At 37.6% G+C, this 13,832-nt stretch overlaps 1 long non-coding RNA gene across 1 annotated transcript in view; it reads right to left on the reverse strand.

The window, feature by feature from the left end:
- LOC145519091 (uncharacterized) overlaps positions 1-13,832 on the reverse strand; it is a 383,847-nt gene that overhangs the window by 267,069 nt on the left and 102,946 nt on the right. The gene's annotated exons all lie outside the window — the stretch shown is intronic.

Raw genomic sequence — 13,832 nt, forward strand, 5'->3', positions numbered from 1 at the left:
CAGTACTCTTGCCTGGAAAATTCCATGGACGGAGGAGCCTGGTAGGTTCCAGTCCATGCAGTCGCAAAGAGTCGGACATGACTGAGCAGATTCATTTTCACTTTCACACTTCCAGGGCTTTTACCTGCAGGAACCCCACCAGGTTCCCAACCAGGAATCCCAGCCTAGAATGACCTCTGCTGGCATTGGCAGGGATCCCAAGAAAATCAACCACCTTCAAATACACTCAGAGCACTTCCATGACAAAGCCTCAGAATTCAGAGAAAGAGGACAAACAAGTGAAAATTATGAGACCATTAATGTAGTAGAAAGACACTAGAGAATGCACATAATTTTTTTCTTACAGTAAATTAGAAAACTCAATTTTTAAATGGTAAAATATATGAAAAAAGTAAATTTTTTGACATTATAAACAAGACCTAATCTCAAGAATCTCTCATACTTGCTTTGGTTCAGGTCCCATAAAATAATGCAATAGAAAACATCAATTAATTTGGATGAAAATAAACATTTGATTTGAACCAACAAGTGAAAGAAACAATGTATCTATAAAGGGAAAAGAAAACCAACTCTCACTCTACTCACCACCGGGAAAGCCTTTGCTCTCATTTCACCAACCACACTCAACACTAAATGAGCTTAAAAATTAACAAGTTTACTAGGTTTTGTTTGTAAGAAAGAATTTAGATCAAGTAATCCAGCAGGAGCATCAATGGCACAGCAGACACATCACAGCCCCCTGGAGAGGTCTCTGCATCCCCCAGTCCATCCACAGGGTGGGATGAGTTGCCCATCACAGGCATGACTAGGAGATGTAGACCACTGTTATTTAATGAAACTGGGATTCCCTCAGGTTTCACATTTTCTAGCCACAGAGCAGTCCCCTCTGTAAACAAAGAGTGTTCAGCTCTCAGTATGGATGTATGTCATCAATATTATTGATTCATCAACTGCAATTGCTTATTACTCAATAATCATTCCTTACAATGAGCTACAGGTATTTGATTCTGTACAGTGGAAGTTTCATTGGATTCTCATATTTTAAAACCTGAATGGATTTTTTTTTTTTTTAAGTAGGGAAGGGGGATTGAACCACTATTCAAATCCTCATGTGTCCCTGATTACAGAGAGGAAGCATTTACTTCTTACTTTAAAATTCTGAAAGAAAATAATTAGACAAAGAATTTCCAACCAAATGCCAACAAAACTAAAGCAAGGACTGCAATATTTTTTTAATTAGTTTATTTTCTATTTTTTAACTTTACAATATTGTATTTGTTTTGCCATAAATTGACATGAATCTGCCATGGGTGTACATGTTTTCCCCTTCCAGAACTCCCGTTCCACCTCCTTCCCCATCCCATCCCTCCAGCAATATTAACATGAGAAAAACAGACTTGAATTTAAAAAGTATTTGTGCAAAAAGGTCACATTTTAAAGAATGATTAAACATTCACTCTTCAGCAACTGAAGCGATGTCATGATTTAATATATGCCAAATAGAATAATGGGCTTCCTTGGTGGCTCTGTCATAAAAAATCCACCTTCCAATGCGGGAGGTGCAGATCCAAACCCTGGGTCAAGAAGATTCCCTGGGGAAGCAAATGGCAACCCACTCCAGTGTTCTTGCCTGGAGAATTCCATGGACAGAGACTACAGTCCATGGGGTTGCAAAAGAACTAGACAGCTTAGTGACTAAATAACAAAAGAGTAATACTAAAAGAGACATTGTTCATGATAAGAAATGAATGATATATTTTTGTTGATAGATATGATTAATGGGACACTTGAGTTTATGCTCATGCATGAATATGTCAAGCCAATAATATAGAGGTTTTGAATAATATAACTGCTAAAGTATGCATTACATACCCATATACCCACTCTCAAAATTTTTCTTACACATAAAAGTTCATCTTCCTCTCATGTACCTTGAAAAATTTACAAAATTTCTGGCTGTTAGATTTGCAAAGTGCAGAGCACAGAGATGACCATGAAAACAATTGTTCCCACTATCTCTCTGTTGTTTAGTCGCTAAGTCATGTCCGACTCTTTTAGGACCCCATAGACTGTAGCCCACCAGGCTCCTCTGTACTGGGATTTCCCAGGCAAGAATAGTGGAGTGGGTTGCCATTTCCTTCTTCACACTCTCTATGAGAGTATCTACAAATCAGATACTCAGAACTGAGCAGGTGATTAAAAATAACACGCAAAACAGAAGAGACTAGCACAGTAGGTTCGGAAGGCTAACATACAGGAATATGAGTTCTGGAAAGAAAAGAATGGGAAGGAAGAATTTCAATTATTAATACTATTATTCTAGAAACAGTAGAAGAGAACTTTCCCAAGTTGTACTAAAAATAATGTAGAATATTAGAAATCATTACTGGTATTAGAATAGTGCTACCAAAGATAACAACTTTCAAGTATGCTGAGTAATATGCAATAACAACAGTTTGACAGTATCAGGACTCAACACTTGAGGAGCCAAGTTCCCAGAGAAAAGAAATGTATAGCTAAATGTAGTCTTCAGTTTCAAAAATGTTGCTCCCCTCAGAAATGTGCTGATTTTCATGGGGCATGAACACAGGAAAGAAAGTGAGGGAGGCCTAGAACTTGCTTGTGGCAACCTCACTGGGCTAAAGAGATAATGCACTGGATTTCATGGATACCAACACAAAGCTTAGAGAACAAATATTCTGGGGGGAAAAAAGGTAAAATCTTATATTCTGTGTTCAATTTTCCCTCCCATCACTTGCCAACACATTATTTACATAAGAGGAGGACAGTCTATGAATAACCAAGAAATAGGCTAAGGCTCACACTCCAAAAGCAAGTTCTGCCAACCTTCATGGACTGGGGAAAGAAAGTGTGGATCTTTGACAGGGCTGTGTCAAAGGACTTGGTCATACTGGAGATGGGTAAGACTGGATCAAGGAAGCTAACGTGTACACCAACCACTTTTCTAAAAAAAAAATACTCTCTGGAGAAAGATAACCATTATCCAAATATTCTAATTTTTCATATGCAATATCTTATACTCAATTAAAAATTACTGGATATAAAAAGATATAGGACAACATACCTGAAAAACCAAACAATGAACAGAGAGTGGAAACAGACACACATACTATCCAGGTGTTGGAAATAATAGACAAATAACTAAAACAAATATGATTAATCCATTCAGTAAATAGGTGAAAAGATTAGAAAACTTTGCCAGATGATTTCGACATTTTTTTTAAAGGATATTCTAGAACCGAATATTTAGTCCACGTTTTAAAAAAAAAGGACTCCAAGTGCTTTTAACACTAACAATTACAGTTTTTGTTTTATGAACTTCTGATACCATAGCAACCATCAAGAGACAGCTGAAAGAGGACTCATGTGACCCTCCAACATTATTCAAAATTTCAGTCAAAATTCTAGAAGAATGATATTAAATAGAGTTCAGTATGTTTAATAGTAATTAACTGTCTCCATGAATTCAAGAAAGCTCAACATTTAACATGATGTTAGGCTAATTTCACGTTTATTTTTTTATCTTACTCTCTCCAGTGTTATTTCTAACTTTCTGGGGTCACACTTAATCCTCCCAAGCATTTGCTTTTACTATTTTGATGTGTAAAACCTTTGCAATTTTCTCTAAAATGTTTCAAAACTTCTCCAAATTGGAAAATCAAAGTCTCCCAATTGACAAATAGTTTAGATGGAAAAATGACTAGTCTCAAGACAGCAGAAAATAATACAAAAAGCATGTCAGCTGCATTTTAAGGGAGAGAAACCTCTTCAAAGTACTGCACCCAGGGCTCTTCATTCTCAGGATCACTAGAAATTTTCACTGTGTTAGAAACTGAAGAAACTATGAGATATCAGAAACACTGCCATTTTATCTCAGATCCCATAGCTTCACTTCAGTCTTGTAAAATAATTTTAATGAAAAAAAATCAGTAGAAAGTGCTGAGAAGGGAGAGACTGAGAACCCATCAAAAGTGTGAAATTTTCTATTTCCCCAAATATACTTTGGGGAACACAAGCCATCAGCCATCTGAAATGTGGCATCACCTTGTTTTGAGAACAAACCACTGTAAAGTAATCAAAGTTCAACTTCTTGATACTGATTACAGGAATTAAAGTTGATCTCCTTATTTGCAAATAAATTATCTATTAAGAGCTCTGGAACTCTATGCACATAACCTGGAAGCCTTAAAATCAAAAGAAATAAGTCTGCTGAACAGAATAAAGGCAGATGAAGTTGGTTTCCCAGGTGGCACTAGGATTCGCCCAGCAATGCAGGAGACATAAGAGACACGGGTTTCCTTCCTGGGTTGGGCAGATCCCCTGGAGGAGGGCATGGCACCTCACTCCAGTTTTCTTGTCCAGAGAATCTCATGGACAGAGGAGCCTGGAGGACTATGGTCCATTGGGTCACAAAGAGTTGGACATGACTAAGCGACTTAACATCCACACACACAGAGCAGTGCTCTCGTATGAAAAATAATTTGCTACTTCTTGGAGAGTAAACTACTTAAACTCCCAGGAGATGTATGACTTATTTTGATCTCTAGATCTGATTTTCCTAATTAATTAAGCAGCCCTCAAGGGATTTTGAAATAAGATATATATATATATATATGCATATATATAACAAATTGGACAAATTGGGTCCCTAATTCTTTGTGAAACTCTTCAACATGTTTACTAAAATTAAAAAAAAACAAAAACAATTCAACAGACAGTTATTAATGAGACTGAGAATTTCATTATTTTACCCTCAATTAGTGTCATTATTAAATAATAAATCTGGTAATCCAAGCTGTTTTTAAGATTAAAGTAAATGGGGGAAAAAATCATTATTTTATCTATTTGTAGACCATCAGTAAATACTTAAGACTAATCCAAGATTTTTGACTGTTTTTGTCAACTCTATTTTGAAGGGATTAACTGATTAATATTTCTAACATAATGTTTTATGTTAAGAATCCTCAACCTAGATGAAAATAAAATCCAGAAGTGGTTACTGTGAACTAATTTCCATAAGGGGAACCTTGCTAATAAACTGACATAAATTATCTGAGATTAACACAAATGATGTTTTTAAAAAATTATGTCAAATGATTTCTCACCTAACTGCTAAACAAATTTGTTTCTATATGAAAATTAAAAGATTCTGTGGATTTCTTGAAAAATATTGGGAAGCATGTATCTCAAGGAGAAGTAACATGGTAGGTACTGAAGATAAGATGGTAATTTTGGTTTTCAAAGATAAATCCATTAGACACAAAGAGAAGAGGTTCTCAGAAAGCATGCCTGACTTGGTATAGCCCCCCAAATCAAGCACGAAGCCAATACCTTTTGGCACATTTGGATTTTGGCAAAACCATATCACACATAAAAGACCATTTTGGGTCTTATTTATCAAATCACAATGTGACTTTGCTTAATTTCTCCGTGGTGACTGTGTTATTACCACTAAATACAGAAGTGAAGACACACATAGTACGTTTTGATCCATAATATTATGTATCATTGCTGTAAAATTTTTATGGCTAAACCTTGATGATTTCTCTTTCTTATTTTGGGGCTTCCCTGGTAGCTCAGCTGGTAAAGAATCCACCTGCAATGCAGGAGACCCCGGTTCGATTCCTGGGTCAGGAAAATCCCCTGGAGAAGGGATAGGCTACCCATTCCAGTATTCTTGGCGTTCTGGAAAAGAATCTGCCTGCAAGGTGGGAGACCTGTGTTCAATCCTTGGGTGGGAAAATCCCCTGGAGGAGAGCATGGAAACCCAGTCTAGAATTCTTGATTGGAACATCCCCATGGACAAAGGAGCCTGTTAGGCTACAGTCCATGGAGTCGCAATGGGAATAAACATCTTGTGAGGGTTGAGCTAACTGTAACTGGAATTTACTTGCAGATATGTCAAACAATACCTAAAGGAAATAAGAATAAAGAACAGCAAGTGCAATGTTTTAAATGAAACATGCTTCTGATTTTTATAAGTATAAAACTATAGAATTTTTTCACTTAAAACTTTTGAGAAAAGTTGCAAAATTTTTGGATCTGTCTTACTGACACAGAATTGTCTTCTGAAAATCTGAAGTAGAGCATGATAATTGGCATCCATATTTATTCTTTAAAACACACACACACACACTGAACTTTAGCAGTAAAGTTGCCTCTTGTGAAAGATAAAGACCAATCCCCAGTGGGTAGTGGCCTTGGGTCTTTAACTTAAGCAATCTGGCTTCAAACTTCTCATCTAAATTATTATACTTTTTAAATGGAATTGTTTTCTTTATTTCTTCTTTGGATTGCTCATTGGTGGGGTTCAGAAACACAACTGAGTTTTGTACATTGATCTTGTATCCTGAAACTTTGCAGAATTTATTAGCTCTTTAGCTTGTTTTGTGTTGTGGATTCCTGTGTACTGCAGATTTGGAGTTTTGCTTTATTTTTTTCCAAATAGGTTGCTATTGATTTAATTTGGAATACCCAAGGCCTTAAAATGTCTTCTGTATTTTTAAATGCTAACTACAATTTACTATTCTATTTCTTGGGTTGCCTGGCTTAGCGTATTTGTATATTAAAAAAGAAATGACCTAAAAACTAAAATCCTTAGTAACACTTTCCAGTATCAAAGAAATGTGTTAAAGGGAAAAATACTATCATCAAGACCAGAAATTAAAAAAATAAAAATGATGAGAATTACAGTGTATGTGAAAATGAGAAGCTAATGAGAAAATTTAGACAGAAACCTCACAGCGTTGTATTTATTCAGTGACTTTCTTTTCTTTGCAATTCTCTCTTAATTATATGCAACTTCAGTGAAATATTAGATGTATTATGGTCCTGTACAGGTCCTAGGAAGAAAACTGGCTTTTCCTTTTTTTTACCTTACTTGCAGCTGGTGTTGGGTGGTGATAAAAAAAAGAAAGAAATCTGCTGGAAGTACATGCTTGAAGGTAAACCCAGGATGTCAAGGGTTAAAAAGAAAAGAAAAAAGCAGGATGGGGCAGGGGAGGAAACAGATGACAAAATGTAAACAACAGAGTAACTGAACAGTATCAAAGGACACTATAGAAAATAGTGCAGTAAAATACATTTCACCCTGGAACAACACAGGTTTGAGCTGGCTGGTTCACTTACATGCAATTTTTTCAATAGTAAACACAACAATGCTATACAATCCATACTTGGTTGAATTCACTGATGCAGAGGAATTGTAAATGCAAACAAACTATGGGTAGGAAGAGCCAAGTAAAATTATATAGCGATTTTCAACTGCACAGAGGGTCAGCCTCTCTAACCCCCATGTTGCTCAAGGGTCAACTGTAGCCTAAAAATGGAACAGTTCAACAAATACGTTCTCATAGTAGATGAAATAAAATACTTGAAGTGGCAATGTCAGCATGAACATAGAAATTTTAAGTACTGATAATTTTCATCTTTATCTCCTTCCCTTTTCTTTATTATGTATTTTCTTCACTGGAATTTCCAGGCAAATATTAATAAATCACATATAGAAAAAAATGAGTCTGCCTCTGGAACAACAATAAGTTGATGTCATTATTATCTTGTTAACTTTATGTCCCTTGTACTGCTGTCCCAATTTCTTGTATGAAAATGATATCTCTTTAGTTTTATCAGCAGCACATAGAGATTTCACTTTAAACAAGAAAACTAAATATTCTTAACAGCAATGGTTTGTTGACTTTACTATTAGTATTAGTATTTTTATATCCCCAAAAGATGACGTGGAGAATATCACTTTTTCCAGACCAGCTTTTTCAATAGATCCGTGGTATCTATTCCTGCCTTAATGGAAAAGTTCTATATCTGTAAAGCTAAAAGTTGTAGTGATGATGTTCATCTGCTGACATTTATTTTTCTTGCATGAAGCATTCATTGTAAAATCTTTGAGGCCATCTCTTTTAAATACCCCTTTATCCTCAGCACCCAACACTAGCTTGGTATACAGTAGGTGCTCAACACAATACAGCAGGTGCTAACCAGGGGGCTTCCCTGGTGGCTCAGGTGGTGAAGAGTCTGCCTGCAGTGAGGGAGACCCAGGTTTGATCCCTGGGTCGGGAAGATCCCCTGGAAAAGGAAATGGAGACTCACTCCAGTATTCTTGCCTGAAAAAATCCCATGGATGGAGGAGCCCGGTAGGCTACAAAGAGTCAAACAAGACTGAGCCACTTCACTTTCTTTCTGTTCTTATCCTCAGCACCCAACATTAGCTTGGTATACAGTAGGTGTTCAAAACACAAGAATGGCGAAAAAAGTGAGAATTAGTGCTTCATCAAACTTGGCTATTTTAAATAGATAAAATAGGTGGATAGATGGACAGACAGACAGATGGATGGACAGATGGATGCATTGATAGATAAATTAGGTGGCTAGATAGACTGGCAGATAGATGGATGGATAGATAGAATCACAACATTATGTTCACTTTCTACTACTGTGGAAATCACAACTATTTCTCCCTCAAAAATAATTTTCATTATAATATTTAGTAGAACCTATGGAATATTATTGGAGAAGAAAATGGCAGCCCAATCCAGTATTCTTGCCTGGAAAATCCCATGGACTGTGGAGCCTGGTAGGCTATCGTCCATGGGGTCACAGAGTCGGACACGACTGAGCAACTTTACTTCATGTGGAATATTATTCCAGTCCAGAAATCTCTGTGATTTTTGTATCAAGAGATATGATATGTGGGAAAGTCACATCCTCCATAAGTATCCAGTGTAATGCTTTTCTAAAGTCCATATCAATATCTCAAACTCTGCATCTGGAGTTACGCCCTGGGACATGTTCCACGAGGTCCACCCTGTTGTCCAAAGTCACATCCTCTGAAGAGAGGAAGAGAGTCCCCGTAGCAGGAACAAGTTCTTATTGTCTGGTCATTTTTCATGCACTGAGAGTGGTTTGAACTGTGTTGTTGGAGAAGACGCTTTAGAGTCCCTTGGACTGCAAGGAGATCAAACCAGTCAATCCTAAAGGAAATTAATCCTGAATATTCACTGGAAAGACTGATGCTAGAGCTGAAGCTCCAATACTTTGGCCACCTGATGCAAAGAGCTGACTCATTAAGACCTTTAAGCTGGGAAAGATTGGAGGCAGGAGGAGAAGGGGATAACAGAGGATGAGATGGTTGGATGGCATCACCGACTAAATGGATATGAGTTGGAGCAGACTCCAGGCAATGGTGAAGGACAGGGCAGCCTGGCATGCTGCAGTCCATGGGGTTGCAAACAGTCAGACATAACTGAGCAACTGAATAACAATAACATAGTTTGGGCCATTTTGAAATAACAAAAGAAAGCAAGATAAATGGAACAGGTGGGGATAAGGAAGATATTGTGGTCTTGTTAGTCCAAATGCAGCACAGTTCAGTTCAGTTCAGTTGCTTAGTCATGTCCAGATCTTTGTGACATCATGGACTGCAGCACACCAGGCTTCCCTGTCCATCATCAACACATAGAGCCTGCTCAAACTCATGTCCATCGAGTCAGTGAGGCCATCCATCCATCTCATCCTCTGTTGTCCCCTTCTCCTACTGCCTTCAATCTTTCCTAGCATCAGGGTCTTTTCCAATGAGTCAGTTCTTTGCATCAGGTGGCCAAAGGATTAGAGTCAGCTTCAGCGTCAGTCCTTCCAATGAACATTCAGGACTGATTTCCTTTAGGATGGACTGGTTGGATCTCCTTGCAGTCCAAGGGACTCTCAAGAGCCTTCTCCAGCACCACAGTTCAAAAGCATCAATTCTTCAGCGCTCAGTTTTCTTTATGGTCCAACTCTCACATCCATACATGACTACTGGAAAACCCATAACTTGGACTAGATGGATCTTTGTCAGCAAAGTAATGTCTCTGCTTTTTAATACGTTGTCTTGGTTTGTCATAGCTTTTCTTCCAAGGAGCAAGTGTGTTTTAAGTTCATGGCATCAGTCTCCATCTGCAGTGATTTTGGAGCCCAAGAAAATAAAGTCTGCCACTGTTTCCAATGTCCCCCCATCTATTTGCCATGAGCTGATGGGACCAGATGCATGATTTTAGTTCTCTGAATGTTGAGTTTTAAGCCAGTTTTTTCACTCTCCTCTTTCACTTTCATCAAGAGGCTTCTCAGTTCCTCATCACTTTCTGCCACAAGTGTGGTGTCATCTGCATATCTGAGGTTATTGATATTTCTCCCAGCAATCTTGATTCCAGCTTGTGCTTCATCCAGCCTGGTATTTCATATGATGTACTCTGCAAAGTATATAACTTAAGTGTAAGTTATATAAACAGGGTGAAAATATACAGCCTTGGGAAAGGGGTACCCCTTTCCCAATTTGGAAACAGTGTGTTTTTCCATGTACATTTCTAACTGTTGCTTCTTGATCTGTATACAGATTTCTCAGGAGACAGGTAAGGTGGTCTGGTATCCCCATCTCTTGAAGAATTTTTCACAGTTTGTTTCAATCTGCACAGTAAAAGGCTTTGTCATAGTGAACTAAGCAGAAGCAGATGTTTTTCTGGAACTCTCTTGCTTTTTCAATGATCCAACAGATGTTGGCAATTTGATTTCTGGTTCCTCTGCCTTTTCTAAATCCAGTTTGGACATCTGGAAGTTCACGATTCACATACTGTTGAAGCCTGGTTTGGAAAATTTTGAGTATTACTTTGCTAGCGTGTGAGATGAGTGCTATTGTGTCGTAGTTTGAACATTCTTTAGCATTGCCTTTCTTTGAGATTGGAATGAAAACTGACCTTTTCCAGTCCTGCGGCCACTGCTGAGTTTTCCAGATTTTCTGGCATATTGAGTGCAGCACTTTGACAGCATCATCTTTTAGGATTTGAAATAGCTCAACTGGAATTCCATCACCTCCACTAGCTTTGTTCATACTGATGCTTTCTAAGGCCTACTTGACTTTGGACTCCAGGATATCTGGCCCTAGGTGAGTGTTCACCCCATCATGGTTATCCGGGTCATTAAGATCATTTTTGTATAGTTCTTCTGTGTATTTTTGCCACTTTTTCTTAATATCTTCTGCTTCTGTTAGCTTCTGTTCCATATCATTTCTGTCCTTTACTGCGCCCATATATACCAGGACCCAGAGGTCCCACAGAGACTAAGCCAGACTTGTCTTGAGTGTTTAAGTGTCTCCTGCAGAGAAATGGGTCAGCAGTGGCCTCCCGCGGGGACAGGGGCTCTGACTGCAGCATACCTGGGTTTCACAGCATGTGGCATAAGCCCTCTTGGAGGAGGTCACCAGCAGCCCCAGCATGGAGCTGCTGAGCAGATGAGAACTCCCAGGGAATTGGACTTTGGAGGCCAGTGGAACTTTAGATTAGAGAACTTCCACAGGACTGGGGAAACAGACTCTTGGAGGGCAGAAACAAAACCTTGGGCACACCAGGAGTTATGAGAAAGGAGCAGTGTCCCCACAAGAGACTGAGTCAGACTTGACTATGACTGTCCAGGAGTCTCAGGTGGAGGCATGGGTCGACAGTTTAACCTCAGGCCAAACAACAAGGAGGGAACACAGTCCCACCCATCAATAGAAAATGCAGCACAAGTCAGAGCAAATAGACAATCATTCCTACTTATTAGACGTTCTAAAGCTTGCCCAGGTCTTACTTTCTTCTCCACTGAGCACATGGGAGGGATAACAGTCTCCCATCTTGTTCCAAATGAGCAGTGTCAGGAGACCAGTTCTGTACGATGGGTTTGGGATAGAAATAATACAGTCACATTTGTGCTACAAACTCTCCTGTCCCCTTGAGTGAAAGACCTTGCATCCTAGTGTTGAAATAGGAGAGACCCTACAATTCTACATCCAACAAGAAAACCTTATCTCAATTTGTGCACCTCTGATATGAATTAGAAAGGAAAAAAGAAGTGAGAAATAAACCTTTGTTTTATAAGCCCCTCAGATTTCAGGGTTATTCTTTTATTTATTTATTTTTTTCTTTATTTATCTTATTGCACCGGGTCTTAGTTGCAGCATACAGGATCTTTAGTTGTGGCAAGCAGAATCTTCCATCTTAGTTGTGGCATGTGGGATCTAGTTCCCTGACCAGGGGTGGAATTTGCACCTCCTGCATTGGGAGTGCAGAGTATTAGCCACTGGACCACCAGGGAAGTCCTTGGGGTTATTATTTTTTCCATAGCAAAATTAAGGCTACATAAGCTCATCTTGAACCACTACAAAATTGTAAAGTAATTAGCCTCCAATTAAAATAAATTAATTAATTAAAAAAAATCCACTTACTTACTTTTGACAAGAGATAAACAAATTGATAATAATAATAATAATAAACAAAACATGAGAAAGGAAAGGACATTATGGTGAGTTTTAGAGAAATCACAGCTATCTAAATTCCAGTGAAAGCAGTGATGCTGTGACCTGGGGCAGCCCTGAGAAATCCTTAAGAGCTGACATAGCCATCGCTGTTGACAAGTTTCTTGGGTGGTGTTTTTCCCTCTTCTGATGTGGAGACAGGCAGGCTAGGGCAAATGTTTTCTATCCTGACTGTCACACATTGACTTTTGCTTCCTTCGGAGTCATTCAATCTGACATCTATAAACATGAACATAGTAGTTTCAGATTTACTCATTTTTGCCTCTTGGCTTTCACTGTGACAAAATATGGGCAACGGTGAGGGAAAATCAAGGACAAAGACCTGTGAGTATGCTTCTTTCAATCAACACCAACAAGACACAAGGAAGGGATTTAGAAAGGCAAAATGTGTACTAAAAATAGAAAAGAGCTGGACAATATTTATGTAAAGGCTTACAAAATGACTCTCTGCCAACTATGATGACTGCAGACATCAATATTTACATGTACAATTTAAGGAGACTGTAGAAAATTGTGTTTACTTCTAGAAATTGAACTCTTACATAATTTCATTTAAATTATTTTTCATGTGTATTTACATATTGAAATATTTAAAAATAATCCTATGGGATTTAATCAAAACTATTAACATACCAGAGATTATTTAGGGTTGATTTCTTACATATTATTTTAAATTTATTTTCTGTAACTATTTTAGAATTTGAAGAGCAAGTTGAATTGCATTTATTAAACTAATAAACAATTTAAGAACTCTCCACTTCTAGAAAATGCTATAACATTAATTAATTTATATGCAGACAGGTTTGTTAGAAATGAAAATATAAAATTGGGAAAAGTCTAAAAATAGCAAATATATTGTGACTCATTTCAGAGATGTCAGTTTTTATCAAGCAGAGATGGTCATAGAGAAAAAAAATTAAAAATGGAAACTCATGCCTGGCAAGAGAAGGAAAACATAAAATTCCACCAACACTAAAAATAGTAATAAACTTATTTATTTGAAAATGTCAGTTTTTATCTAGCTGAATTGTTCATGAAAAGAAAATTACAATTTCTTGAGTAGATTCTCCTTCAAAAACAACTCTGTGCTTGTTGAATCTATACCAAGTTAAATAATGCAAACAGAAGGCTTCCTCTTTAGCACAATTTCCCATCACTGTTTCTATTATATAACTAGATCTTTTGAAAATTAAAATTTGATCAAGTCGTCCTAAGTTGTGCAATATAAAATAAAATAGCAGGAAAAAAAAAAAAGCCCTCACATTTTCTGGTTACTATTAAACAGTAAAAACACTAATGAAACCAGACTGTGAACATATTTTTTAAACAGAGCGACAATAAAATAACTGTGTTTATGTCTAAAAGTTCTATGTTGGACTTGTGGCACCATCTTCTGATATTCAAGGTTGGTTCTGAAATTGTATTGAGTTCTATGTTGGACTTGTGGCACCATCTCCTGATATTCAAGGTTGGTTCT

The sequence above is a fragment of the Giraffa tippelskirchi genome, chromosome 8, assembly GCF_054371585.1.
Source record: "Giraffa tippelskirchi isolate mGirTip1 chromosome 8, T2T-mGirTip1v1.2.pri, whole genome shotgun sequence".
Lineage (NCBI taxonomy): Eukaryota > Metazoa > Chordata > Mammalia > Artiodactyla > Giraffidae > Giraffa > Giraffa tippelskirchi.